Source organism: Rhea americana, unplaced genomic scaffold (genome assembly GCF_003343005.1).
Source record: "Rhea americana isolate MKP2758 unplaced genomic scaffold, rheAme1 scaffold_119, whole genome shotgun sequence".
Taxonomy (NCBI): domain Eukaryota; kingdom Metazoa; phylum Chordata; class Aves; order Rheiformes; family Rheidae; genus Rhea; species Rhea americana.
Genome location: NW_028185250.1, coordinates 83,562 through 93,326, shown reverse-complemented (window position 1 = coordinate 93,326; position 9,765 = coordinate 83,562). Strand labels below are relative to the sequence as shown.

The 9,765-nt window shown below is 46.2% G+C and overlaps 1 protein-coding gene across 4 annotated transcripts in view; it reads right to left on the bottom strand.

Moving 5' to 3' along the window:
- The window catches only part of TJAP1 (tight junction associated protein 1), a 40,594-nt gene extending 31,787 nt beyond the window's left edge, over positions 1–8,807 (bottom strand). For 2 of the 4 annotated variants that reach the window (XM_085320019.1, XM_085320028.1), the window contains exons 1-2: positions 8,641–8,807; positions 7,569–7,643 (exon numbers count right to left, since the gene is read on the bottom strand). The gene's annotated coding sequence lies outside the window, so the exon portion shown is untranslated. Of the gene's footprint in view, positions 1–7,568; positions 7,644–7,743; positions 8,231–8,258; positions 8,359–8,640 lie in introns of those variants that run through there. The other 2 variants (XM_085320038.1, XM_085320056.1) reach the window with 2 other exon arrangements.
- Between the last annotated feature and the right edge of the window lie 958 nt (positions 8,808–9,765).

Below are 9,765 nucleotides of genomic sequence, written 5' to 3'. Positions count from 1 at the left end.
GGGTGTGTGGGGGGGAAAGAGTTAACTGCACTGCTACCCCAATTCTTTCATTCCCTCACCTATTCCAGAGTTTTTGAGCTGCGATTTGCACTGCCATGAATTATTCCCTTTAGACCTAGCCCAGAAGATTTAGGTAATGCAAGCTCATAAACAAACTGCTGTCATGGAAGACGAGCAAAGTCCTGACCTGGAGAGGTACAGCCTTGAGGTAAGTGGATTGAGCTTTGCTCTGATGACAGCAATTCCTTGACATCATTTTGCAGGAAAGGGGAAGGCTGGATTCCCACAGCAGCATCAAAAACAGCAAGGGGAAAGAAAGCTTGAAATGTAATCACATACATACACCTCCATCCAGCACTCAGTATATGTCTGGAAAATCTATATAAGAAAGAAAAAAGCATCTAATTTAGTATCTAGGTTAATAGCTGTCCAGAATCAGGTGGTTTTTTTCTTGGACTGCATAGAGGAGGCAGGAAACAGGAGGAAAGCCCTCTCCATTTGAGACAGATAATTGTGATCCCCAAACATACACAGTCCACACACACTGCAGGAACAAAGAACCAGCTTGACGGCAGCTTAGCCAATCTGACATGAAATGACCTACAGCTCATTATAAGGTGTCTTCCAAATCTCTAATGCCCACACAAACAGCCACAAACATATTTCGTACTATTTGGCCTCCATCTCAAAAAAGTGCACATGTACACACATACACAAACAATCAAATAAACTGCACAGCTTTCACCAAAAGGAGTAAGAAAAAAAAAAAKAGAGGCTTAGACAAGCCCAGGATCAGCCCTTCCAGATACTTCCTCCAAACCAAGTGCAGAGGAGAGCAAAGCAGGAAGCTCCAGGGAAACGTTCCTACTTCATAGAGGGGCACCAGCTTCTGCAAAACAGAACTTTTCTAATTGTGTCCTTTGGCAACAAGTGACCTGTTTCACCCAGAGCCCACTCATTTTGTCTGCGGCCTGACGGCTGCTTATGGTATAGTCAGGAGGCCCTTGTGTTCAGCTGATGCATCTGGAGGGGGGAGCCTGGCTGAAACATTCCATCCAGATTCTTACCCAATCCACCCAAGAAAGGGTTTGTTGATGGAGACACCAACCCAGCTGAAAATGATCTGCTGATATCTGCATTACCTTAGAAGCTGGTTCTTCATCTGGCACAAAAAGTATCTGAACTGTCCTGTCTAGTCTCATTTGTACAGCAAAATCTGTGTACTTTCTTTATTACAGAAACACCTCAAGGTACCAACTGAACTTGAAGAAAGCCCTTCTCAAGAATGGTTACTTTAAACAACTCTGCGATTTAATCTATCCTAGACAGCACAAAAATAGTTTGACTTTGAGAGATGAAGTTGCAATGCCACAATAAATCCAAGTGGCAAAGTAAAATCTTTCCTAGAAGCTGAAAGTTAGTCATGAAGCCTCGGGTGGCCTTGTATACAATCTGATTCTGCTACTGTGGGCTAGTCCATGGGAAACCACACTTCACACTGTACAAAAACAAAACAAAACAAACAAAACAAACAAACAAACAAACCTTTACAGTCCTTCAGCTCTGGCAAGACAGAAGTAGTTTGTCTRCATCCTGGCTATAAAAAAACAATTAGCTACTAATCAACTGTTCAATCCCCCACCATGCAGGACAACTGTCAATCATGCATTCAAGCACAGTTGATGAGCTAGCAAGCATGGCAAACCAGCTCTTTCCCCTGGCTGCCATACCRTAATGTATACCCTGCACCCACCCCCATTCCCAGAGTAAATTGCTTTCCATTGCAGAGAAGCACTCATGCTATTCTGTTACCAGTATTCACCACCAGGGCAAGAGACCCTAATTTAGCCCCACACGGGCCTTCTGCAAACTGCTAATCCCCAACACACAGCTGTTTTTCAAATACACAAGCATGAGCAAACCGTAAACGATTTATGGCGCGTGGCAGGAAGACTCCTGGCTCCCTGCGTAGGCGGGCTTTTCGGACAAGATCATGCTTGGACTAATGTTTATATTACGAGTTGTCAGTCGGGTAGTAAATCATCTCTGGAGCTACATAGTAATACAGCTCTCCCCACCCAGCTGGAGCATTGACTACACTGAATCCTGTTACAGCCATTTCAAACACACCTGGGAACCTATTACAAAACACCAACAAATTGAGGAAAAATGGATACACTTACAGCCAGACTCTGCAAAAAAATCTGCAGTTCAGGAAGCGCTATTTGCTTTCAGGAATCAACTCCACCTGGCATGAGAAGCTTTCCAAAAGTTACACTCCTTACCAGCCCTAGCAGAAACTGCAGCGAGTACCGACACAGACATCTCCTGCTAGCAAAGTGTGTTGCTAGCAAAAAACAGTTATCTGAGAAAATCTTTCTGAGCAAAGTTTGTATTTCCTAGCACTTACATACCCAGTGCATGAACAATGCTTAGAAATTCAATTCCAAAATTCAAAAAATATATTTTGCATGCTTTAGCGCACGAGATGCTTTCTGCTCAAAAAATGATACCACTTAAAGAAAAGCTGTGAACCCAAAGAAGATCCTTCTCATGAAAGGTTACTTTAAGCAATCCTAATTTAAACAAAGTATTCTGCTGTTTTCTATTATTTTCTTTTCCCCTGTTTGATAGGGCTGTGCATACAATACAAATCCCGCCCCCCAATACACACACACACACACACACACATAAAAGTGAAAGGGGAAGATTTCTTAAAAAGGAGAGGGGAAAGATACAAATAAAAACATACAAAAATATCCAGAACAGTAAAAGAAACTGCAATCACTTTTTGCTCATTTTAGATCGACTAGATTTCAAGTCACCTCACTAGAATTTAACTTTCCCACCAGGCAACAACATAGCCCTCACTAAGAAACAACAAAGTTGCAGGATGAAATTTAATTTAGGAGATGGAGCAAGGCATCTTTGGGAATTGTATAAAGCACGTGCAGCAACACATACCAAGGTCTGAGTACAGTTACTCTTGAGTAGCATATGCTAAAACAATGGTCAAAAAAAAACTTACTGCCACAATGATTATCTAATTATCATCTTGGGAAAATATCTTATATTCCTTTGAAACAAATACTATGAAGTAAAACTTGCCTAAGGCTTTTTATAAGCATAAGTGTAATTCTGCAACAGTTAAGAGAAACTACTTTATCTATTCCTTCTCATTTCAGAACCATTCATGCACAAATGTTACAATAATGCAGCTGGACAACCAAGACTTGAAACAAGAGCAAGAAGATTCAGTTCGGATTCCTACAACATTGCCAAAGCCAAGTTTATCATAGGGACAAAATACAAACGTGGAATTCAGGCAAGAAAGAGGAGGTACTGTGGGACTCACAGTTGTGATTTGTTAACTGTTAAAAATCTGAAATTTAAAATTGTTCTCTCCTGCCACTAGCAGCAGGTCAGATGTCCTGTGCAAAAGTCCCTAAAACAACAGCCTACCCTTCTGCAGGGGATCATATGTTCCAATCCTGACCCATTCCACATTTTATCTGTATTCCCTCAGCATCACAGAGACAATTTCTGTGAAAGTTAGTAGCCCTTCATCCATTTATAGCAGTTACGCCTGCCATAAAAGGGTAAAGCTGTGCCCTAAATCACTTGTGTTTTTTCCAGAATAGCCCATAAGGAGGGCATCCATACACAGATCTCAAGGTCTGCATGACCTTCTCTAAGCTCTGAAAGTCCTCCCTCTCTGCTCTTACCTTCAGCAGTTCCCTCCGCAGTAAGGCAGACATTACAAACAAATGTCCTCTTGAACAGATCTCCATACCACTGCCACTTACCTTTACCGGCTTGTCCACCAAATTCAGTTCACATCTATGTGATCAAGAAGCGCTAATAACTCTCTTGGTCCTCACCACAGTTGGGACAAGAGTGCAGGACAGATCGTGTCTTCCTAAATACAAGGAAATTAAGGCTCATGCCAAAACATACTGGATCTCACTAGCATAGCTTTTAGACTAGAAAACAGTCAGCTGTTTTCCGACTAAAGTCCACTACAAGACTGCAGTGTGTAGAGGCCAAACTCCACACACTTTTCCCTCTTAGAAGCACAGCCAAGAAGCATAAAGCACCTTGCCTGACCACTTGGAGTAAAGAGACAATACTTTATGTCTAGGCATTCACACATAAAACACAATCCTCATTTACAGGCTGTGCTATCTTTCCAAGCACTCCTTTTTTTCCATAGCTTAAAATTCTCAACTACTAGGGCTACTCAGATCAATTGGGCTTGGGTTTTTTGTTTTTTGTGGGTTTTTAATGCAGTTTTCACAAAAGGGAAGGTTGGTAGGTAATCTAACATAGCAAATAAGTGTGATTCAATATTTAGTCTCTGACACAGGCCAATACATTAGAAGAAAGTGCAAGAAGCCCCAGTGGACAATTACGGAATGAACTGTCCTTTTTCCTAACCTTTACCTATTAGAGGTTGGGTTATGCCCAAAAAATATGCCTTCTAAAACAAGTACTTTAGCTAAAGCAAGTCTGAACATTTCCACTCAGAAGCGCTTGATCTTTTCTGAATCCCGCTCAGCTTAGCCTCAGTGCTATTATGTGGTAGTGAATTTCCACAGATTAGACATCATGTGAAAATACTTTAAAATCATTATTCAGTTTGATGCCTATCAGTTCTACTGAATTGCATTCACCTCAGCTGAAGAATACATTCCAGCTGCTTCACCTCTCCACAGCAGTCTTCCTCAGACTTGGCACCCAGCATTGTTGAAAAAAGCAGAGGAAAACTGAGCCCACCCAAGTGATGCTTATCCTGCATTCCAACCATTGCAACGCTATTCTCACACTCCTACACAGCCATTTCCTTCCTAAGCTCAGCTCCCAGGAGGATACTCCAGAGAGGGTGGCTCTTGACATTCCAAATATGAGACAGACTGTGAGCCACTGCTCTTGGCCATCTATGTCTGAACATATTAGCAATAATATCGTATACTAACATGCTGGCAAGAAAGAGAACAATTTCCAAGTCTATAACAAATAAGGGGGCAGAAAAGTGAAGGGAGGAACAAAGATACAGCCAGATAAGGTCTTACAAGCAGTGGAAACAAGCACAGAGATCTTGGGAAGGGAACCACTTGCTTTAAACATCACAAGAGTGCCCACTTGCTTTAAACAAGGCAGGGCCAGACTTGCACTCCACAATAATTTCACCGTGCTACAGAATATGAAAGACAGTGGACCACACAAGAGTCTGCTTCATTTTTAAGTCACAGCTTCGCATGTTCTTTTCATTTCTTCTCCTCCACTAAACTCTCCACTAAGCTTTACTACAGTATTCATCACTACAGTTATCCAAGCAACTTATAGCAATTTTCTGACTCTTCTCCAAATCCTCAGTAAGATGTGTACTCATCATATTTTGCAACCAAAGAATGAAGACCAAAAAAGAAGAATGATCTGAACATGCTCACACAATAAACCTGCGGTAGAAATTACATGTCCTACATTCCAGTTCAGAATTCTGACCATAGGTCATCCTTTCCCTCTAATCAGCTCAATTAAAAAAAGTAACATTTTTCCTATACCAGTTGCAGATATAGCCAATATAGAAGATGACAAAAGCCCTTAGGCTGGGGAACTGCCATGGAAACAAAATGGACAATTTGATCCCAAAGGCATTAGCCCAATTTACAGACATTACTCACACGGCTCTTTTGCAGTCCTGTATAAAATGGAGAAAAGCATCACATGTATTCAGTTACTAGTGACAAAAAAAACACACATTCTCAGCACCAGCTAGCTAAAAAAACGCCACAAACACACATACTGTCCGTAGTTCAAGGTTTCTTACAAGGAGGGGATATTTTCCCAATCAAAGCTTTCAAGCAAGGAGGTGGATGTGTCTAACTTCAGGACTTAAATTTACTTCCAAAAAACCAACCAAATCTAATAGCCAAGAAAACCTGTTCTGTCCACAATGACAATTCCAGCTCCTGACAACTATGGTCAAGAGAGCAGGGATGAGTTGGAAAGAAATCAGATAGGACCCTCATTTCATAGTGGAGGAATCTTGTCCTCAAAACTCATCCTACCTAGACTCATTTGAGACTCCCATATGTAGCATTTCTCCTAGCACCATGAAAGGCAGAGGGTAAGGAACCTTACTACATTATTATTGTCCCTCTGTGCTGTAAAAGCTAGGCTTTTGCTCACAAGGATACAACAAGGTTAATATATTATAAAGTAACTTACAGAAATATTTCTTCGGTAGAGATGGTGATGCACCGAAGTCTCCTGCTAGTTTTCAGCACATCCTCCTTAAAACGTAGTAGATACTTTAGCAAGTTAGGGAGCTCACTTTTTGATATTAGGGCAATACTTCCTTAGGAAATAAAGGTTATCAGCTTCCATGACTCATAAACATCAACTCCACTTCAGACAACTACTGAAAAATATAGTCACATTTTTCTGTGTTCCAATAATTTTGTTGTTAAAAAACCTTTATCTTTCTTTGCCTTTTTAAAAGCATCTTAAACACCACACCAAACGCCACAAATCCTTTCTCCAAGATGGCTCGGGTACCCTCCACATTAGCTCATTCACCAAAACCACCCACCATCTTATCCAACTTCGTTTATCCTGCTCTGGGACAGAAAGAGGTAGACAAGCAAAGGACTATACCTCTTTCCTAAACTATTTTTCCAGAATACTAAGCCTCATGGTTGTTCTAAGAGTGGATGGGGAAGATAAGAATTCAGGATCTCAGAGCTGCAAAACAAGTGACGTATCAGTGGCCAAGAACTACTAGGAAAAGATTGGAAAAGAATGCAAGGTCATCTTTGGTTCAAACAGCTGGTTTGAAAAGGCAACAGGTCTTCACATGTAACATCTCCTCCTGACCTAAGTACCATGCTAATATTAAAGATGAAGCTAGCCATGGGCTGCACTTGGGAACTTTGCTTGCCCTTCTAAAATGTATTCCCACAATTCCTGGAAGGAATTTAAAGCCCGAACCTTCTGACACCACAGCTAGGATCTGCTAGTTTAAATGCTGATCTAACATCCAGAGGCTGAAATACAATGTATGCATAGCACCGCTGGGATACATAAACTTTTTTGCAGCATTTGAGTAACAAATAAAGAAAAAACAAAGGATCTGAACTAAAAGTGACTTGACAAATAAGTGAAAGGGCTGAACAAATTTCATAGGACCAACTCTTAGATACCAAATTGTTACCTTAATGGGATCTCAACCGTGAATTCAGGAGAACACCAAGAGACCAGTAGTGCACCCGCACCATCCTTCAGGGTATCAATTAAAACAGGGGCAGAAAAAAAACATCATAGTGGAAGAAATAACCTAACAGAACAGAGGATCACTAAAACTACCTAACTTTGGCATTGTAATCATCCCAAGAGTCAGATCTTTTGAAAAAATTTCAGCCCTTGTAATTACACAGAGAACTTGCCATGATGAAAAGAACATCCTAGAGAGGGACACTTTGCCAAGTATGTGCTCGACATATTCTTAAAAATATAAGTAGTGGGACAAAAAGAACTCAGCATCAGCTSATTCCTGGCTTTCTTACCTGCTGTCTGATGCTTCAACAAGGATTCATTGCTTCCTCTTATGTAGTCCCTTTATGTCAGTTCTGTCTCTGATTCTGTAAAATATAGATGCATACCTCTGAAAAGCTTTTTCTAGCATGGAACCATCTAGATTTGATGGATGATTCTTTGAAGTGGACAACATTCACATGGTACCTCTCAGATCTGCCAGATGTATCACTTGCACACCTTCACACCTACCAATACAGATCTTCTGCCCATTGAAAAATCGGTTTATTAGCACTTTTACTCCACTTCATGCTCTGTGCTTCAGCCCAGAGCCAGATGCAGTTCAGTATCTATTGTTCATCTGTTTTTCTTTAACATCGTCCCTTGCTCCCAGGAGCTGCTCAATAACTCAGCAGTAGGAAGCACCAACTACACTAGAGGCTGGCAGAAACCTTCCCGTTTCCCCCTTGCCAGCTTTGGCACCAGGGGAGTGCTGCTCCCTCCCTTCCAATTCTTTCAGTTGTACTCTGGTTCCTTAACATACACACAGGCCCAGACTTGTTCCCTTTGGTAGCTCTGACTCCAGCAACCTTCCCTGCACAGACACCATTCCCTCACTCCCCATAACCCCTACTTCTCTGTCACCAAGACATGGCTACACCCTGAGCAGACCTGGTGCAGCCTGCCGTTTCCCACCGCAGGCCCCCCCTACACATACACACCGAGAAGGGCGGCTCCCCACTGCCCTAGGCCGAGGTGTCCCGCGTCCCCCCCTCCCCGCACCGGGACAGCTCCTCCCAGGCCGAGGCCGTGGCTCTACCACCCTCCGGCCCCGGCCCCCAACTACCGCCCGACCCGGCCCGGCCATTTTCGCCTGCGGCGCCGCCCGTCTCGGCCCGATGCCCTCACAGAGGACTCCAACACCTCCTTCCACGCCGGGCCGCAGGCGGGGCAGGGGTGGCCCCCGCTCGAGCAGCCCGCCCGGGAGGGCCAGGCCGGGCCGGGCCGGGGCCGACGCGCGGGAGCCCCGCCCGGGCCCGGGCTCGGTCCCCAACCGGTCGAGCTGCGCGCTGCCCGCCCGCGGGGCCCCAGCCCGGCTCTGACCCGCTAGGGCGCGGCTCCGCCCGGGGTCCCGGGGACTTTGCGGCCGGTTCGGCCCCGGTTCGGCCCCGCCTCGGGCCCGCCCCAAACTTTGCCGCCGCTCGGCCCGGCCCCACGCTCTCGCCTCAGGCCGCCATTTTGCCGCGGGGCACGCCGGGTAATCCGGCGGAATCCCCACGCCGCGGCGCATCTGCGTCATCGAGCAGCACGGGCGGGGGCGGGGCCACGCACGGCGGCGGCCGGGGCGGCGCGTCTCGCCCGTCGCCACGGCAACGCCGGGGGCGGGGAGGGGGGAGAGGGGCGAGGGGACGAAACCAACGAGGCTGCGCGGAGGGGCGGTGTGGGGAGAATGAGCGAAACCAAGTGTCCGCCGGGGCGGGGGGCAGGGGCGCGCTGCCCTGGCCTTGCCCCGGGCCGCGGGGCGCCCGCGGCCCCGGTATCTGGTGCGAGGCCGCGGGGAGGTGTCCCGCCGGGGGTCTCGGTGGGGAGCGGTCGCGGCGGGCCCCGAGGGGAGGCCTGCTAGCACAGTCACGCCCTGAGGCTGCCTGTGGCCGTGTTTAGCCCAGCTGCACCTGTGGATCTCCCGGGCCAGCCCCGCAGCCCGAGCGGTGCCACAGAGGGCGCGGCACGGAGATCTCCCACCAGCCGGATCCTGTACGCCCTCGGGGAGGAAACGGGGAGCGTGGAAACGGCTTCCRGCGTGTTTAAGGACATGGGTGCAGCGGAGCTGCAGCCCTTGGTTACCTCGCGGGACCCAAAGTTGTCCCGTGTCAGAGCAGACCTTGAACAGAGGCAGCTAACCCCCTGCGAGGAGCAGGGATGAGGTTGCAGAGGCGTATTGCAGAGACAGATGGGTATCGGCTGTTTGGGGCAACCAGAGTCCGCTGGTGCACTCAGGATCCTGACGCGAATTCTCGGTAACTGGGGGTGATCCGTCCTCTTCGGACCTTCACCAGCCAGGACAATTTACTGGGAGCCAGCGTCCATAATCACAGCTCCTCTTCCTTCTTATGTGCCTCATTGCCGCAGAAACCCTCCTTCCCCTGTCCTCAGGACGGCTGTACAGCGGAGTCAGTCCTTGGGCACATCACAGCCTGTCACTAGGGAAATCATCATGGAAGTATAACC